The sequence below is a fragment of the Protopterus annectens genome, chromosome 2.part1 (genome assembly GCF_019279795.1).
Source record: "Protopterus annectens isolate FY-2018-M chromosome 2.part1, PAN1.0, whole genome shotgun sequence".
Lineage (NCBI taxonomy): Eukaryota > Metazoa > Chordata > Ceratodontiformes > Protopteridae > Protopterus > Protopterus annectens.
In genome coordinates this window covers 1,143,404,123-1,143,416,390 of record NC_056729.1, presented here as the reverse complement: position 1 = coordinate 1,143,416,390, position 12,268 = coordinate 1,143,404,123, and positions in this window count along the sequence as shown.

Below are 12,268 nucleotides of genomic sequence, written 5' to 3'. Positions count from 1 at the left end.
TGCTGGGTGTGCTGGGTGCTGAGCACAATCGATAGAGTTATTTACCAAGTAATGATCACTTGTCATTAGAAAACAACTGTTAATTTCATAAATCTAGTTCATAGAGCCATGCATCCTTATCCAAATCAGAATATACCATAGAGTAATCACTGGGAACATACCCCAGTAGCCATGCTGTAAAAGCAGACCAGTCACTAATACAGAAGCACTAACAGGACAGTAGTGCACCAGCCAGAGCAATTTATTTAGGTGCTGACCCCTTAATAATAAAGTCAGCTGAAAGACAATACATTAGATACTGTCCAGACTAGCTGTAACCTCTAAAAGTAGAGCAGTCACTAAACATTGCACTAAACAAAACATTAGTGCACTCACCACAGCAATTTATTTAGGCACTGGCCTCTAAATAATAGAGTCAGCAAAACAAAATATATATATATGCTAGGTACTGTACAGACTGGCTATAACATCTAGAAGTACAGCAGTCACTAAAAAGCAGCACTGAACAAAACATTAGTGCACTCATTAGAGCAATTTCCTGAAGAGGACAGTAGTGCACCCATAGACACTAGTCCTTAAATAACACAGTCAGCTAAAAGACAGTACACTATACACTAGTCAGATTACAGTAACAGGATCATAGTTTCATAGGAGATTACTAGGCTAACTGCTTAAGAGCCCTTACAAGCCTAGCCAAAATGACATGATTTTACCCAATATATGGTCCCTGGGGCAAGAGGGTGGCATGGATTTGTATCTGTGCATTGAATATCTTACAGATTGTCCCTGTCCATAAGGCACTACCCCAGGTGTGACTTTGTGATTCTCCATCTATTGATCCAAATTGCATTTGTAGAGGGTCAAGGAAGGGCTCTATTTAATGTGAATAGGAAGCCTGTCACAAAGAAAGGGCAAACTCTGAGACACATATCTGTCTCTCTTGCATGTTTTGTTTGAGTTGCTGACTAAGTTTAGATCCCTAGATAGGGTGATCCTCATGCTGTTTGACTTGTGAATTTGTAGCGCCTCCATCAGGGCTGGATTTGTGATTGTCATAGGTCAGACCTATGCCACCCCTTAATAGTAGGCAGGAGACAGAGTAAAGGAATAGGGCTTTTAGTCTCTCCACATAGGACATGTTGTTTATACCCTATATTTTATTTGTGAGGAACCTTTGAGGTTACTTCATGTGCTGTAAGGGCCTAGTCAAGTATATACCAAATGGCACATTGTAATTGATTATTGTTCCAGTGAGGGATGAGTACAGCATCAGTATAATTTCCTTGGATCTGGATGCCATACCTTTACTTATAAGTTGTGTCATATACAAGGACTTCCTCACCATTGTGGACACATTGGCAGTCAAAGCTCAGGCTACTATCTGTGTACCTAGATCTCTCACCTCTGAGTCTACTCTTAGGGGTGTGCTATTATATGTTGTAATTTGCAGTGATATTTGACCTCCCAAAGGGTATGAAAAGGCATTTTCTTACATGTGGTTTTAGGCCATGGTTCTGGCACCAATCATTTGCCTGATCTAGCACCTCCTGAAGGATATCTGCATCAATGCAAACTTTGTCATCCAGAGGGCTTCCACATTAGTCTTGACTTCAGAGAAGTATTTGCTGAACAGGAGTGGCCCTGGCATTGAGCCCTGTGGCACACTAGTAGTGGGCCTCTTGCTGGATCTCGATTCACACACTTTAACCATATGAGTCTTTCTGTGAGCTATTTGGCTATCCATCTGGTGATGTAGGGATTTATGCCCAGTTTTGTGGGTTTATTTGTAATACCTAGGTGGGGAATTACATCAAATGCCTTGGCCAGGTTAAGGTAGGTGATATGTACTGTTTTACACTCATCCACAGCCTTAGTGACTTTCTCAGAGAAATACACCAGATTCAGTAGACATGACCTGCCCTTGACAAAGCTGAATTGGGTCAGGTCCAGTGTTTAGAGGTCTCCTATATCATTGTTTATCAGGTCTGTGATTATTCTTTCCATGGCCTTACATATAAGACTAGTCAAACTTATGGATCTGTAATTTCCTGGGTCAGTAGATGGTCCCCATTTATGCAGAGGGATGACTGTTGCTGTCCTCCACTCTATCGGACAAAGCCAGCCCGAAGGCTGTGGTTAAACTGAGTTCCTAACAGACCTGATAAGTCCTGATTTAAGCTGTTTAAGAGGTAACTTGATATATCATTAGACTGAAGCCATGTTTTTAGCTTTAGAGAGAGCAGTGACAACCTGTTCTTTGGTGATAATTGCTGGTGGAGTGGTGGAGAGTATTTTTTGGGTATTTCTTGGGAGATAACTGGGGACAATGGGAAGGTGAAATCTGAGCTGAATTTCTTGGTCATCAGATTTGCTGTATCTTCTGGCTGAGTAGATGCCATCTACTAGTAATTCTGCACATTTTTGGGTGTTGCCCCTAAAATTGCAAGCATAACTGAAAATGGTTTATTGTTATCCTTAGTTTTGGAGGCTATTTTTACCTCAAAGTCTGCTTTCAGAGACTTGCAGTTTGACCTGGGTTTATTTCAGTCTGGCACTGGCATTTCTATGCAATTGTTTATATGGTCCTACAAGGCTTTTGTGTATGCTTCTGCATAGGTTTCTGTGTTTTCCGGATTTGGATGAGCTTGTAAACTAGCTATGTCATCCCTTAATAGGGGATGAAGAACTAAGTTCTTAAAGTTTTTCAGGTTAGGTGGAGGGCTAGTTCTTCCTTTATTTCAAGGGAGTCTGCTTTGTGATCTGAACTTACCAGTGAGGAAATCACACTGGGAGGTGCAACATTCTCCTATATTTGTGAGCACCAGATCTAGGATATTTGTTTCCCTAGTGGAAGTGTAGGCTAGATGCAACAGGGTATTTGAATTTACAAAGTTAATAAATCTTTGGGCATGGATGTTAATGGTCATGTATGCCTCCCAATTAACGGAGGGGTAGTTAGAATCACCCATAAATATGGTATTGGGTTGGATTGTGATTGATTCTAGTAACTTCAGGCATGGTGTATGGGTTTCTTGGTGGAGGACCTGTAGCTACCAAGAATATGGTAGTGGATTTTTCCCATGGTTAGAAGGATATGGAGTAGTTCAAGGATGTCATATTGTTTGACTAGCCTTGAGGTGTTCTTATCCTTTATGTAGACAGATACAAGTCTACCTTTTGCTCTTTCAAGTTCATTGGGTGGTTAGAATTTATGAAAGGTGCTGTAAAGAAAGAATGCAATAGATAGTGCAAAAAACACAGGATAATTTAAACAAGACTTACAAAGACTGAGGAATAGTGATGATTTGCCTATTAGCTACTACCATGCTACTACTAGTGCTGGTCTCACTCCTTCTCTTACTTGGAGCAAAACAGTAGCACTAATCCCAAGCTGGTTCCTGAAAAGAAGGTGAAATGCTCATTGGTGATTAACAGTGTTGCCACATATTTTGCAGCGGTCTGTAGACTTAATGCAGTCTTCCTCTGGTAGATTCCCTGGATAGCATGAACAGCGGGTCTATATTAAAAGATCAAAACTCCAAAAGAGTGAACGTTCTTTAATTGAACTCTAATACCCGAAATCACACAATATCGAACATATGGAACAGTGATTTTTTGCTGCTTTAAAAAAAAATCCAAAGACAAAATAAAGTGGGGGGCTTCACCCCCATCCACACTTAAATATACCAAATCTGAGATTGCACCACAGTGGAGGAAATGGCAAAGTTCCGATAATGGCCCAGCAATTTTTTTTCCCTGGGAAAGAAATCGCTGTTCCGTACCTTCAATATTGTGTGGTTTTGAGTATTAGCGTTCGCTCTTTTGGAGTTTCAATCTTCTAATATAGACCCTGAACAGCAACTCAGAAATATGGAGATCCAACCTGCACAAAGTCCATAATTAAATATGAAGATGTTTCCACTGAAATAGCAACCTGACCAATTAGGGAAGTCCCTCCCCCAAACACACACACACACACACACACACACACACACACACACACACACACACACACACACACACATGCACAGTGCAGAGTTAAACACAATCAAAATCAATGTTTTGCTGCTGTTTCTTTTAGTATGATTGCTGCTAAGAAGAAGTTTCAGGCTTTTCAGTTATTGGTAATGTCCAGGAATGCTAGAAAGAAATATCCTTCTCCTATTCTTGCAGGCATAAAAAAGAAGTAATAATCATTGACTAGTTCCAGAGAAACAGTTTTAGCCTTCACAGTAACTGATATGCATGTCCCTGATGTTGCAGATTTTAAAAATAAAATGGAAAAAAAGGTTACTATTCTAAGCTTTACAATGTGCATTATACTAGCAGGGAGGTATGAAACAGAGAGTAAGTTTGCTTTAACAGTTTAAGGGGATGGCCTTACCAATTTAATCTTCTAATGCTCAGTAGTATGAGGAAATAAGATGATAATAATGAAATGAACTTCCAAAGTCAGGTTTACAGCAGGGGCAAGCAACTAAAGAGATACTCAGTTTAAAATAATAACAAGGACTCACTAGTCACACAGAAACAGCAGCAGCAGTAGATGCAAGGAAAGTTGCAGCTTCAAATCACTAACCTCAGGATTTAATAAAATCCATGTAGGCACAGTGTAGAGCCTACATGAAATGTTACCATGTCTGTGTACATGGTTCCCCCTTTGCAGTATGCCATGCAGATTAATCATGGCCTGTTGTCAAGAGAGAGTCATGGAACAGGGTTATTGAATCAGAGTAGGGAGTGTAGTGCCAACCGTGCCCATAGATGAGTAAGACACTCGCTGCACTGAACAATTGTATAATGTCAATGTTTATTTTATTAAGTGTTTATTTATTTATTTATTTATTTAGAAAAGCATGTTTGCACAGCACAGATTGGAAAGAAGCAATCCTAAGCAGTGCCAAGACACCTGCCAGACATCTGAAAATAGAAACCAGATACAATTACTTATTTATTTAAAGGTCATGTTTAAGCATAACTGAGTGGCTTTGTGCAGCATGGCATGGTGCTCAGCAGTGCTTATAGGCAGTTCAGAGGTATATGTAAAGGTATAGCTGAATTTTACATATCCTCATAGCTAAATGGATAAAGAGATGGCCTCATGAGCAGTAGGTTCAGGGTTTGAATACATGGAAGGGAAAATAAGTATTTATTTTTTTGAAATACAAATTATACCAATTATTTTTAAATTCTGGCCCACTGCACTCAGCTAAGCTCTGGTAAGACCTGCTAATACCTGTTAAGCACCGCATAAACACAATAATGGCTGAAAATGTTTATGCACTGCTCAATTCTGCTTATCTGGTTTGTGCACAGATAAACACTGTTAAGCATATGGGTTTTCAAGTTTTTGCACTGTGCAGCTCAACTGCACTGGTTTGTGCCTGAAAAGCAATGTGCCACAATTTTTAATTTTTTCCCAATGGTATGTAAGGGTAGGAAAACAGGCTATATTAAGCCCAATAGGCGGGAATACAGCATAATCCATTGGAGTTCTGTCTCTGAAGGATACTATGGCAGGCATTGGTGAGGATCTATGCTTTTGGGTGCAGTGTTGGGGCATTCTGGAGTCCAGGGTCATGTTCAAACTTCTACTAAAAAAACATGAAGACCGGCTGCTGCAGGGAGGTTACCAGGGCTCACAGTGCAAGGTGGAGGCCTGGGACCAGCTGGCAAGGGAACTCGCCAGTGCAACTGGTATCCCCCTCACAGGTGAACAGTGTCATCACCACCATGATGGCCTGAAAAGATGAAAGGAGGATCTCTTAGACACCTGGGTCTAAGAATTTTGGGCAGGGAATGTCCCACATGTATGTAAGTAGTTTTATCTCTGTTTCTCCAATATCCAATCTGAATGTCTGCTAAACTGGTATGCATAATGGTGTGCTTCTCTCCCAACAATTGCAGAGGAAAGAGATCGCAATCTTGAGGTGCATGCCAGGTGCTTGGTCAGGTTGCGACATGAGTGTGGTGAGTATGGATGTATTATGTTAACTGTAATGAAATTAGCAAGAAAGAGTAAAGCATTACCTGCAATAAGGTATGTACATTAAAGTTTGTATTGCAATAAATGTGGACTTAGAGCTGTAGTGCAATAAATGAATAATGCCAACTGTAGTGCAATAAAAAAATGAAACAATGACATTAGCTGCATTAAAGTATATGCAATAATGTCTGTAGTGCAATAACTGTGGGAGTAGAGTTGTACTGCAAGACCTTAATAATTACAACTGTTGTCCAATAAAAACTCAAAACAGTACCAGAAACTGCATTAAAGTATATACATAAAAGTCTGTAGTGCAATAACTGTGGAATTTATGGCTGTTTGTCAAGAGATTAATAATGCCAACTGTTCTACAATAACACATGGACCAATAATACCAAGGTAAATTGCGTACATCAGGTTTGTCTTGATTTAACCATTGCAGTACAATTGTATGCATTTAGGCTGTAAGGTAAGGTGCTGCAGTCAAGTATTATACTGTAATAGCTATAGAATGCAAACATAATGGCAGCCAAATGTCTAATTTAACACATGCAGTACTGTTCAAGGTACAGATGTGGGTAAGGAATATAAGAAGACGTTTGATGCAGATTGTTCCATGCATAATGCAGTTTACCTTGCTATCTGCAAGGAATGCTACAGTTTTTATGCAAGAAAAACAAATAGAACGCTGAGGGAAGGAGTACACAAGCATTCATATAAAATTAAGAAACAAGATCTTACAGTGGCAATGGCCAAGCATGTACATGACAGTAACACAGCATATAGTTTTAGTTTTTTAGTATTACAATGGTTGAATGATAATATGAGATTGAAAACATGGTGAACAAAACTGAACAATAAGAGCAAAAATGGATTATTAGGTTACAAGCTGACAGGAAACATGGTTTAAATGAGAGTGTTTGCTTAAAGCCTTTTCTAGCAGATAACCCAATTATTAGATAATTACCTGCATTTATTTAGATATATGTCGTTTTTCAGTTAATTTGTAGGTATATTTATTTTATGTCCGTACCTGTGGATTATCACAGTATTGTATGCACTTGCTTCAGCATTTCATATCACTGTAGTTTAGGTGCATTTCAAACACATAGGTATTTGTTGTATACATTCAAAGTTTAGGACTAGGCATTTTTAGTTATGTTTTTGCATATGAATTTTTTATGCAGCTTTGTAATTTAGGTGTTTTTAATTTTTTTCTCATTAGTTCATTCACTTGTATTTTTTTGCATTATATGAGAATTTTTTTAGTTAGCTTAGTGAGACTGATTCATATTTTTCATTGACCACTAGAGGACACTAGTTATACTAGCTATCCTGTAATGAATTCAGAGAGAGACTCTCCTTTAGAATGCTGATTACAACCCAGGTAGTTTTGACCTAAGGAAGCTTACATTCATTCAGCAATTGGTCTGAATGAACTCATGCATAAAAGTGGAGCTTTTGGCTAGTAAAAATTAGAATAGAACTTTTTTCATGTGCAATGAGCATGTTGGATAGCAGGAAGGTTTAACTATTAGTCTATGCTCAGTGAGCCGATCCGTGTCTCCCAGATCTGCATGCATAAACTATAACAGTTGACTTTGAAAAGGTATTAATATGCCAATTCATTTACAATAGATAAACTTGTTGATTTATGACAAGATGTGCTTAGTAAAACCAGGGGGGTATCTATATAAGTATTTCTGATTTATCTTACTGTTCTTTATATATACAAGACTGTTGTTGTTTAGATCTACATGCATGGACTGTTTAACTTGATTTTGAAATGGCAAGTGTATGCAGACTCATTTGAAATAGATATATTTACTGATTAGTTACAAGTTGTGTTAAGTGGAAGCCATGGGAGTGAGGATATGTGTTTTTTACAAACTTTATTGTTTTTTTTTTTATATGGAAAGGTCGTAGAAATTCAAACAGAAATGGCACAGTGATGCATGCCTTATGTTTACATCTTGAAGGGGTCATTAAAAAGCCTTGTATGTGTTTATTTGGTGGTTCTTATGACTACCATTAGGGGTGTTTGACTGCTATCAATATGATAATGCTTTTGATAGTATGAGAACTGTTTGATATATATAAACATGTATGTATATTTTATTCAGGAAATGTATATGTTCATTTTACTAGCTTTTCAGCTTTGCATCATAGGCTGAATGTTTTATATTTGTTTTTTATGATGAATGTGCTATTTGGGATTCTGCAAGCTGGAGTTTAGGTCAGGTGACTAGTATAACTGAAGAGTCAGGTGATTGTTTCATATGTCATTTGACTATTCCTAGTATTTCTGTTGGTTTATGGAGACAAATACAAGCATTTTGAGATGTTATTTTATTGTACCTGAAGAAGTATTGTGGAAGCAATGCGAAAGTGCTTATACTTCATTAAACTCAAGTTATATTTTAACTGCCGTATTTACCGCCTCCTTGGATTTGCATTTTGATTACGTTTTGTACTAGGAGTTTGTTTCATCCATTGACGTGGTGAGATTTTTTGTGTCTTTTTCATTTCATTTTCACCTTATTTGGAGCATAGCAGAAAGTCATTCAATTGAACTGGGTTATAATCCTATCAAAAGGAACCTGAATAAGAAATTCACTGAACTTTTGCATACCAATAATAATCCATTTATTGATATTATGAACTGCTTATTGAGTGACAAAACTGAAATACCAGCATATGATACAGTGGCACTCTTGAATATACAAAGAGAATTTGAGGAGAAAATGGTGAAATTAAAGAAATTGCAATGGCAAACCAAGTACATTGAGGCCTGTTTACATCATCATGTAATACCCAGAGGCCTATGTGTTTTGGTCATGTCCACGTGTGGCTCACAATACCTCAACTTTTAGCCAAGTGGCAGAAAATTAACTTGGAGACAAGCATGAATTATATGCATTTGTTAGTAGAATTGTTCAGACCGACTCAGGAGGCCTTAGTAAATGACTTACAAAGTTTGTTACAACAGTTACAAGAGAGTTTCCCAAAGGAGATAGCAATGGACACTATAGAACGATTGTATGATTATATGCATACATTTGAAAAGAAACAACAGATACAGAAGCATAAGAAATTAGCACGGGACTTAACTGATTTTCAAGCAGGCCAAGTATTTTCTTGGCCACCTGAACGCAGTAAGCCAATAGACAGAACATTGAACAATCAGCAGGAAGTCCCTGCAATGGTTAACACCAGTTCCGGTACATCTACTCCTTCAATGATTACCCCAGCATCCAACAGCAATGCAAAACGACATCTACCAACAGCAGTGATGTCATCATATTGGTACACCAAGAAGAGGACATCAGACCTAAAGCAGGTTCCATGCATTTACAAGTGGATCAACAGGTTTTTTCCCCAACTACCTCTACCCATAAGGAAACATACAGGACCAGACAGGTTCAGGAGCAGCAACAGGAAGAGGAGGAATTTGTCCAGAGATTCAGTGGGGACACCATCAGTCAAGAAGTTATGGTCACTGAACAACAACACACATTGATATATAACTTGTCACAGTACATGCTGAATGTAGATGAAAAGAAAGTGTTAAGCAAAGGACTGACTTTTGTTCCAGCAACTCACAGCAACATTTGTGACACCATTTTGAAAGTGAACCTGTTTTGCAGGAACATTATGTTAAAATTGATGTATTCTGATAATGAGAAAACTACTACATTTAAGAAACTGAGTGTTTATGTTCCTCATTTAAATCCATTGTTGGAAGCTTTTATTAAAACATGTGAAACAGATCTACATGCAATTCACACTGATAAAGGTAGAAAAGCTAAACAATTTTTCAACTTGTCTAAATTGGAACATAAAGCCATTGAAACATTAAGCAATAATAAACATATTATAATTTGTCCAGCAGACAAGGGAGGGGCAGTGGTGATCTTGGTTAGGAGTTATTACATTGATAAAACGAATAGTATGCTTTCTGACTCTGACACATATGACAAAATTTATATGCGTACTATACCTAAGATAAGCAGTACAATTACAGATGATTTATATGATATTTTCAACAGTTTCTTGATTTCTAAAGAACTGTATGATTATTTAATAGTAACTCATCCTGTCATCCCTATAATTAAAGGAGTACCTAAAGTTCATAAATCTATGGTAGAACCCCCACTTAGGCCTATAGTATCTGGAAGAGGATGGCTCACTGAGCCTATGTCTATATATGTTGAAAAAAACTTGAGACCTGTCATAGACAAATCTAAAGTAATTTTAAAAGGTTCTAAAGATTTCTTAACTACTTTATTTGAACATATAGAACAGCACCCTTTACCTGCTGTATTCACTTTTGTGATGTTAGATGTCTGTTCTTTGTTCACAGTGATACCCAATGAACAGGGAGTGACTTGTATTAAACAGTACCTATCTAAACACTCTGAATACTCATCTAGACATATAGATCTGTTATGCATGATGGTGGAGAGCATATTAGAAAACAATGTTTTCATGTTTAATGAAGAGTATTTTCTACAGTAACAGGGGGTGGCCATGGGTACCTCATGTGCCAACTCATATGCCAACATGGTTATGGCACAATGGGAGGGGGACTATGTCTTGAATGGCCACAGCAGGTTTTTTTCACATTTATATCACTACAAACATTTTGTGGATGATATTTTTTTTGATTTGGCAAGGAGATGATAATACTCTAGATGCATTTTTGGTGTATTTAGAACACACCACTGACTTTCTTAAATTCACCATGCAGAAATCTAATGAGAAAATTGATTTTTTGAACATACATATATATCTTGAAACAGGTATCATTAAAACTAAAATACATAGGAACAAATGTTGGACTAATAGTCTATTAGAAAGATCTAGCATGCACCCTCCACATGTATTTGAGAATGTGACTTAGACGCAGTTTCTGCGATCTTCCTTCCTTACTAGTCATGATCAACATCTAGATTGTGTTTTTTAAGGAGTTACAACTCATTTAATGAATAGAGGATATTCATCACATTTATGTGAAAAATATGCCACCAAGGTTAAAAGGAGTGGTAAGGGAGAGCCAAACCTCACTTCTCCAAAACACGTAGTAGGGTACCCCCAACCACTGAGGTAGCAAATGTCAACAAGTTGACTTTAACATATACTTCAGACAATAGGCAGATTATGAACATTATCAGGAAGAATTGGCACATCTTATCATCAGATGAACATATAAATGAGTTGGTGGGTGATCACCCATGAGTAGCTTATAAAAATAGTAAATCCTTGAAACAGTAATTATGCTATAATGAATCAAGGGAAGATTTAAAAAATTTCCGGGGGAAGAACTTTATAGTGAAAATTTTTTGGGTGTCAAAGGGAATGTTAAATTTTAAACCGAAACAGGAAGTATAAAGATAAGAAAATAAAGTTATCAAATGAAAACCTTTACTGAAGAATGTTACAGTTCCTAATTGGAAAAACAAATAGAATCTAGGGAAAGAATAAAAATGATATAAATTAAAAAAGATTTCCCTGCCATGAAGTTTACTGACTAAAAGCACAAATTTTATTTTAGGAAACTGAATGGAAAAGAGTTGTGGAACATGAAAAAAAGAAAAAAGACAAAAAGGATTAGGTTACAACTAAAAAAACATGGGTTTTTTTTTTAAATTTTGGTTGAAATTTTAGAGATTGGGAAATGGGGAAAAACTGAATTAAAAGAAAATGGTTTTAGTTCATTTTGTAAATTTTGTAAATGGGATTTGTTTTTAAACATTTTTTCAGATTTCATATAGGTTTTTGGTGTTTGGAAAATAGGTATTTTTTAATTTAAAATTTTGTTTTGGATTTTAATTTTTTGCAAAATTTTTTATGCCTCTGTAATTAGGCCCCCTTTTCCTTGTTTTTTGTTTTTTTTTTTGTTAGGTCGAAAATTTAATTTTTTTGGCCCTAGAGGGATGGTTTACTAGTTTCCGCCCTGGGTTCAAAACTTCCGAAGTGGCCCCCGCAGTTTTTCCAAGAAGCTTACTATTGAACGGGAACTTGAATTTAAAATGGACCTTTGGGGTAATTAAAAAAACCTTTCCCTTCAAGATTTTTGGGAAAAGGAAGGGGAAATTTGCATGTAGGGAGCCATCCATGTTTCAGTCTGGGTTATAAACCCTTTCCCCGCTGTGAAAGGATTGTTTCCCAAAATCAAGGCCTTTGGGTTTGAGTGTGGAAAGGGAAAGGGTTTTTTTAATTAGATTTCTAAAACCTTTTTAATAACAAGATTTAAAACACAAGGAAATTTGGGTTTTTTTT